The sequence below is a fragment of the Lytechinus variegatus genome, chromosome 7, assembly GCF_018143015.1.
Source record: "Lytechinus variegatus isolate NC3 chromosome 7, Lvar_3.0, whole genome shotgun sequence".
NCBI classification, from domain to species: Eukaryota; Metazoa; Echinodermata; class Echinoidea; order Temnopleuroida; family Toxopneustidae; genus Lytechinus; species Lytechinus variegatus.
In genome coordinates this window covers 15,606,280-15,613,708 of record NC_054746.1, presented here as the reverse complement: position 1 = coordinate 15,613,708, position 7,429 = coordinate 15,606,280, and the positions used below count along the sequence as shown (strand labels likewise).

At 37.5% G+C, this 7,429-nt stretch overlaps 1 long non-coding RNA gene across 1 annotated transcript; it reads right to left on the bottom strand.

The window, feature by feature from the left end:
* Positions 1 to 246: 246 nt before the first annotated feature.
* Positions 247 to 7,199, bottom strand: LOC121418543. The gene is made up of 5 exons (XR_005970473.1): positions 6,844 to 7,199; positions 5,255 to 5,432; positions 4,459 to 4,615; positions 2,574 to 2,699; positions 247 to 1,057 (listed from the first exon to the last, which is right to left on the bottom strand). It is a non-coding gene; the product is annotated as an uncharacterized LOC121418543 (long non-coding RNA).
* Between the last annotated feature and the right edge of the window lie 230 nt (positions 7,200 to 7,429).

The following is a 7,429-nucleotide window of genomic DNA, read 5'->3' as shown; positions in this document are numbered from 1 at the left end:
AACTTCAGTTTGGAAATCAATTTCTTATGTATTTTATTGTTTTAGGAATTTCTTTGTTTTTCAACCTTTTTTTCACCAGATTTATATTATAGCACAGCCTGTTTGAAGCATATAATTATGCTAAAATCAATTGACTTCTGCTGTTTAAAGTAAAAATCATAGCTTTATGAATAAGATGAGAAAACTCAATTTGCATTGACTTTGTGGACGAAATCACGTTTTGGAATAATTTTTGGTCAGACATGAACTTACGAAATGTTGCATAATTTCGGGACAACGTACCTGGGCATCGTAAATTTGGTCTCAAAAGATGCGCGAGACTTAGTATAAACTCTGAGAGTGGCAGGGTCAACTAATCTCCCGCAGAGGAATGATCGCAGAAAATGTTGGGGGAAGGTTGTTTTAACCCCCCCCCCGGCCTGTTTAGGGTTAAGAAGGGGAAGTAGGTGTTAATTAGCACCTTTTTCATATACTTGCTCACAAAACCTAAAATACTGTATGTAAATGTCAATGAAAGGCTGCCAATATAAGGTTTAAAGGCAAGGTTCATCCTGACATTGCATGTTAGTTGGTGAAAATCCACCAAGAATAAGAGTTATGAAGTTTTAAATTTGTGACTTCACATGCGAGCAGCTCCCCATATTTTATGTGATATCAATTCTATACAAGTGCCTTTTCTAGGGAAATTGGAAAATGATTTTACCTGTGGATTCAATGTTATCAGAAACATTATTTCATACAAGCTTCTGATAAAAACCCATTTAATTATCATGAAAACCATTAAAAAATGGCAATTTATGGAATTTATATTACATGATTGACATATTGGGATCTGCTCGCATGTCATGTCACAAATTTAAAACTTTGAAGCCTCATAACTCTGTTATTCTTTGATATTCGGCAAACTTTAATTTATTACTTTCTCTCATGGTTCTCCTTAAAACCAACTTGATGTCAGGGTGAAATTAGGTCCAAGGGTGCCACTGTGCAATCACTCCCAGGTATGGAACGCGCCATTGTCAATTCCTGTTCATCTTCTTTTTCTTCATGCTCCTTCCTAAATAAAGTGCAAAACAAAGAATCGAAGGAGGTAGAAGACCAATCACACAGACATCTAGTTGGATAATCTGTATTATACCTTACATACTAAGAGCAGGGTTGGTAATACAGGAGTGGGAAATACATGATATTTCGAAAATCATAATGACAAGGGTTCACAAAACATGACAATTACATCATTCTACCAAAAAAATAAGAAATATCCAATACAATGACACTTTGGCTATATCACTGAAATTAAAGATCTAAATTGTTCTATTCTTTTTGGGCCATCATGTATAATGAAATGGGCAAGTGAATCTGGTCAACTTACGATTTTCAGCATGGGAAATCATGCGGCTCAGATTTTTTAATTGTGGTATTGTTAGCCAATATCTTCAAAGGGATGGTCAAAAGATGAAAATATTCATGTCTTAAATACATATAGAGTAGAATTCACTGAACAAAATGCCGAAAATTTCATCAAAATCAGATAACAAATAATAAAGTTATTGAAGTTTAGCAATATTTTGTGAAAACAGTCGTCATGAATATTCATTAGGTGGGCTGATGATGTCACATCTCCACTTTCTGTTTTCTTATGTTATTACATAAAACCATATTTTTTCATTATTTCATACTTGTGTGAATAATACAATGTATGTCTCCTTTATAATGAAATAAGTTGCAGCAATCAATATCTAATGCACTAAATGAAATGTCAATCCAATTTTTCTAGTTCTTGGAGGAAAAAAATTGAATAAACCTATTTTCATACAATAAAATACAAAAGAACAAGTGGAGATGTGACGTCATTAGCCCACTTAATGAATATTCATGACGACTATTTTCACAAAATATTGCTAAACTTTAAAATTCAATAACTTTGTTATCCAATTTGATGAAATTTTTGGCAGTTTGCTCAGTGAATTCTACTCTATAAATATTTTCAGCCCGGACCATCCCTTTAAGAAGGACTTCTATTGCTTCCCCCCACAAAATAAATAACATGAATCAGCATTGATCTCATTACATTATTGAGGTAAAACCATAGGAGGTATTTTTCTGAGTTTAGAGAACTGCATTTAAGGAGATTTCAAGTCTTCGCAAGATGTGCAGTTTTGCATAGACATCCAACAACCATGACATACATGCAGAATAGGTATTGACTAAGTCATTGTGTGAACTTATTCCGTTGTTATGATTTGCGCTACAGAATTGAGATACTTAATTTAGTATCAGGATTATTAGATAGAACAAATACAGTCAGATAGCTGCCCAGAACAGATTTCAATGTTGGGGTCAAAATTTTACTTGCCCACATTAAATTTTTTTTTTACCTTTTTGGGTAAGCAACTTAAGCACTTTGATATTTTCACTTGCCTTGGTCAAGTGAGCATGCGCTACAGTCAAACCTAAGTGCTCTCAAAGATTGCCAACAGTAACGTTCTAATATTGTTCAGGAAAATTTTAACCTAAATTGGCCAAAAAATAAATAAATAAAAACTTTGAAAAAGATGATAATCAATACTTACTAATTGGAGATTGATGAAAGATTCAAGACTTTGAAGTACGGCACATTTAATTTGCCTCGTTCCCCTTTCGTTCTGCCGATCAAAATCCCAGGAAGTACTGAAAGCCAAATTTTCTTCATTGTTGACCTGTATAAATGAAAATACGGTTTGAGCAAAGAAGTGACCGGTGAAGGAAGGGAAAACAAAATAAGAATGGGAGCAAAGAAAATAGGAAAGAAAGATGAAGGTGAGGAGATACAGTGTACAGTGTATCAGCATTTTCAAACTAAATGTGTTTGCCTGCAACTGAGATTCAATCTTACAAGTGGAATGGGTACAAGTATATAATTGAGATATTATAAGGATTGAAGGTAATAAAGGGATTCACCATGGTGATTTCAGCCAAAATGTGTATCACCCATAAATATACAACAAAATCATTTTATATTCAAAAGGCTTGTTGACCCCTGCCTGTGACCTTGGAACTGGAGGTGACCTTCAAATCTCTGAAGAACATCATCTCTCTTAGATTGGTAACAATTTATGAGTGATGATAGAAATTTAAACAAACAAACAAACCAAAATCCTAACAATGAGCTCCAAAAGTTCTTCAACCCCTGCTGTAACATTTGACCTGGAGGTGACCTTTAACCCCCCCCCTCCCCGGGGACATCTACCATCCAAGTTTGGTAAAAAAAAAATGGGCATACACTGTACATGGATCAAACATTATGAGCTGTAATACAAAACTTGCCCTAATAGGCTTAACTTTGACCCATGCTCATCATCAGCCTGACCCATGAGGTGACCCTCATGTTTGGTAAAATTGAAATAAATTTGCATATAACCATGCTTCTCTCCAAGTTTGATTAAAAGCCTTGAGTACAAAGTTATTCAAGTTTTGTCAGTGTTCCCATTTGAAATTCCTGCAATGCATTACTGCTACACAATCCGGGGGGGGGGGGGGGGGGGGGCACTCGACCCAAAAATTGGTGGGGGTGTGCCGCGGGCGAGACAAAAAACGGGGGCCTTGGAGTGGGCTAATTGTAAAAAGGAGGGTCCTCGGAACGGGCTTCAGAACTACAAATGTTTGTGAAATCGGGGGTCCTTGGAACGAGTCGCCTGCATGTGAGTGCCTTCATGCATCCCTATGGAACGGGCATACGTGCATGCAGCTAGACCGGCAGCATGGGCGGTGGGTGCGCTAGCACAGAGGCAATGGTCAGACAGCGTTCATTGCAGCGGCTGCTTTTTCAAAATTACGACTCATTGTAGCAGATCGATCGCAACGGCATAACAGAAAATATGCGAAGCTTTGGAGCGGATTCCTTTTTCACGAGAAGAAAATAATATGCCTTGGAGTGGCTTTCTTTGTTCTTTTTCTTAATAGGCTAAAAATGCTATGCCTTGGAACGGAAATTTGAGTGTAAAAATGGGGGTCCCCTCCGCTGCACATACCCACTATGCATTATATACTGAGTGCCCCCCCCCCCTACACAATAATGCAATAATGGTGAATAATGCTGATAATGCTGTGCGCAGTGTTCAGCTGGTATTATGTTGAGAGTCAATTATCTCTCTTTAATGGCTTGTGCAACACGATAGTAAAAAAAGGGTCTGTGTTACTTCCTCTTCAGAAATCATTAACATGAATTGGTGTATGTTACTGTAGAACATCACTTGCTTCTTTCGATGAGGTCCATTAACTATACTAATTATGTTGGACAGGATTCAGTGTACATAAGAACACTGATTTCACTTTAAATTGTAAGCATTGTTATTCTTACACACCTGGAGAGGAAATATCCTCTTTTACAGTTTAAATGCTAATTGATGCAGCTTTGTAAAAGCCTTCGCACTGCTACTGTAAGTTTGAATTGAGTATAACTATAAGACTAAAACTTACTCTGCGTCATTTTCTGGTCCACTCCAGCCCCTAGGATCTTTCTATACCCTGGATTAATCTTCTCCGCAAATTCCAAAGTCTGCCTGGACAACTTTGGCCACATTGTGAAAAGGGCACCAGGAGCTGCATCAATTGTTAAATCAAAGTCTTGATCAATCTGAAAATGAAATAAGTATTTATATATAAGCTGTATAACACATAATACAATTACCAGCAATATCATGTTTTCATACATTACCAGTACATTGTAATTAAAGTCATGCTAAATATTGCTCATTAAATAAAAAAATAAAACTTATCAATGTTTGTAACAAAAACCCTAGGTCACATGCACACACTGCACAAATCAAGTAAAATCTAGTGAGCTTTGACACTGACCTTTCTATTTCTAACCATTTATCACATTTTTTAAAATATTGATCACTATTGGAGTAATTAACCACTGGAGAAAAATACTTAGTATTTGCAAAATGAGGGGGGGGGAGTTAGGTGGGGAAATTAATATCCCCCCCGCCAGAGATTGACATTCATGGGAAGAAGACATAACTTAATCTTTCCAATCGGATTTCAGAACAACTTTTCCACTAATCATAGAATTATGACAACTAAGATGCAACTGAATTTTTAACACTGAGGCAGAGTAAGTGATCCTATGATCTTGCACTATATTCTAAAGCAAGAAAGAGAATAATTTTGGAAATTCATAACCAAAAATGCTTCGTTCAACTTCGAACAATTAAATTATTTTTTTTTTCATAATGCGAATCCACTGCACTAAGTAATCAAGTTATTTTACCATTCCCAAAAGCTGTAGATATTTGTCAAGAATTTCTGCTGTGCTTGGTCGCGGGTTTCCTCTAGTCAACTCATATCTCGGTACCGAGGTTCGTCACATTAACAACAATGTTGTCAGGTGATGAGTAATATTGCATCCAGTAGGTGTCTTCTTGGTGCTCATCTTCTGCAACATTTAACTGTGATAAACATGAATCAAAGATCAAGAATAGTAACATTAATTATTACACAAGTTATCTGACTATTCTATAGAGAACGGATGGAATAAGTGGATAAATTGTAGAAATTCTCAATAAAAAATTCCCCTGTGCACAGTGGGGAATTTACATGAAGTCAACCTAAATGTAATTCCTGTATCTCAGATTCAAAATTAGTTTCTGATCATTCACAAACTGTACATACATCTGCAATTACAATGTAACATTTAGATCTGTTGCTATTTGCATGTAGGCCTGTCCTCGCTAGGCTGGCCAATAATAAGGGACTATTGGCCAAGCTAGGCCAGGATTTAGATCTAGGTTTGGACCTATAGTATAGACCTAGATTTTAATGGGGTTTAACATACACATATGTAGACGTACAAAATTGAATAAAGTTGACTAGAAATAGATCTAGCCAGGCCTACATTACACGTAGGCTATGTGCTTGAGGACGGCCCGGTCCGAGCTTGTACCGGACCCGGTACCTCGCGCATATCGCATCCGCATGCGATCATCGGCAGTGAATTATTTATGTGTGAGGATCTTCATCACAGTTCATGTAGGCTATAATTCAAATCACCAATTTTGAGACTAATACTAATAGAAGCATGGAAAGAAGTGAAACTTTGTGTAAAGATCGTGATGTTGCATGAATTTCATATTTCACCCCCATAAAATCCCACCTTTTGTCACTCAGAATATCAGGGGAGCGTTTCATGAAAGGACTTGTCGGACGTTTTATCTGACAAGTCCCATTTTATCCGACAGTTACTATAGAAACAGTGCCTCTCAGCCAATCTGAATCACGGAAAGATGTCAGATCTGACAACTTGTCAGACAAAAATGTTGATGAAACGGTCCCCAGATCGAGTTCATGGTCTCGAAGTTCGTGTAAGTGGAGCATGGTGTAGGCCCTAGTGGTAATTAAGTGGAGTGGATCCTGCACGAACTTCGCTCAAGGTACCATAGTCTGCGCACATGCGTATCTGCGCAATTCTAGTAGAATCTATAAGATACGTAATGCAAACTTTACACATCTAATGCATAGACAGATATTTATTGCAAAATCCGACTCACAAAGGTGGAAAAATAATGAAATTTGGGTATTTCTTATGACAGCCTCAAAATGCAGCCTTTCTCATCAAAATCTCCAAATCACGTGCAAAAGTGAATGGGTGCGCAGACTGGGGCACCATTTTCTCAAAATGACTGCCGGCCGAGCCGAGGTTTTTCCAATAAAATCATAGGCCTATATTTCTGACTTGGCGACCATCATATAGAGTTACACACGTACATGCACACACAATAAAAGCACTGCAACAACGGTAACAATGCATTGACTTTTGAGATTATTCATGAACATTCACTCAAAATCAAGCACTGAATTTACCTCTAAAGATTGGAACTAAATGTGGGAAGTCCCACTCCTGAAGCAGGTTTGTCACCCCCAAATCTTTCCTTTTCTAAAACGGAGATTAAACACGATTTTTCCAGTGCACTGCAGCAGTCTCCGAGTCGAACATACTCAACGCCATCTTCCGACCACTAGCATAGCACTGCGCACGCGTACGCATGCGCTTTACATGTGCCGGTATCTTGTACAACCCCCTGTTCAAGCCTTCTGTCTACGGACCTTAAACAGGTCAATTCGCCGTGTTTTATACCGATATTTATCAAAGCTTAAACATGTGCTGTTCAAAAAATTATACAGCACCTCTTATACAGCGATATTTTGTACAGCGTTTTTACTGTGTACACCATACCAAATTGTCACACTAGGGCTTCTACCACTCTCCTCTTTAGAGGAGGAGGGGGCACTTGAAGGAGGTGTTATGAGGTCTTGGCATTGACATCAACTCAAACATTCTTTTTGTGGCCTGATATCATTCAAAACTTTAACTCTTTCTCCCTATCTGTATATGAAAGTTAACAGTTTATACAATTCAGCATCCACAACGGATGGAATAATTTTTCCT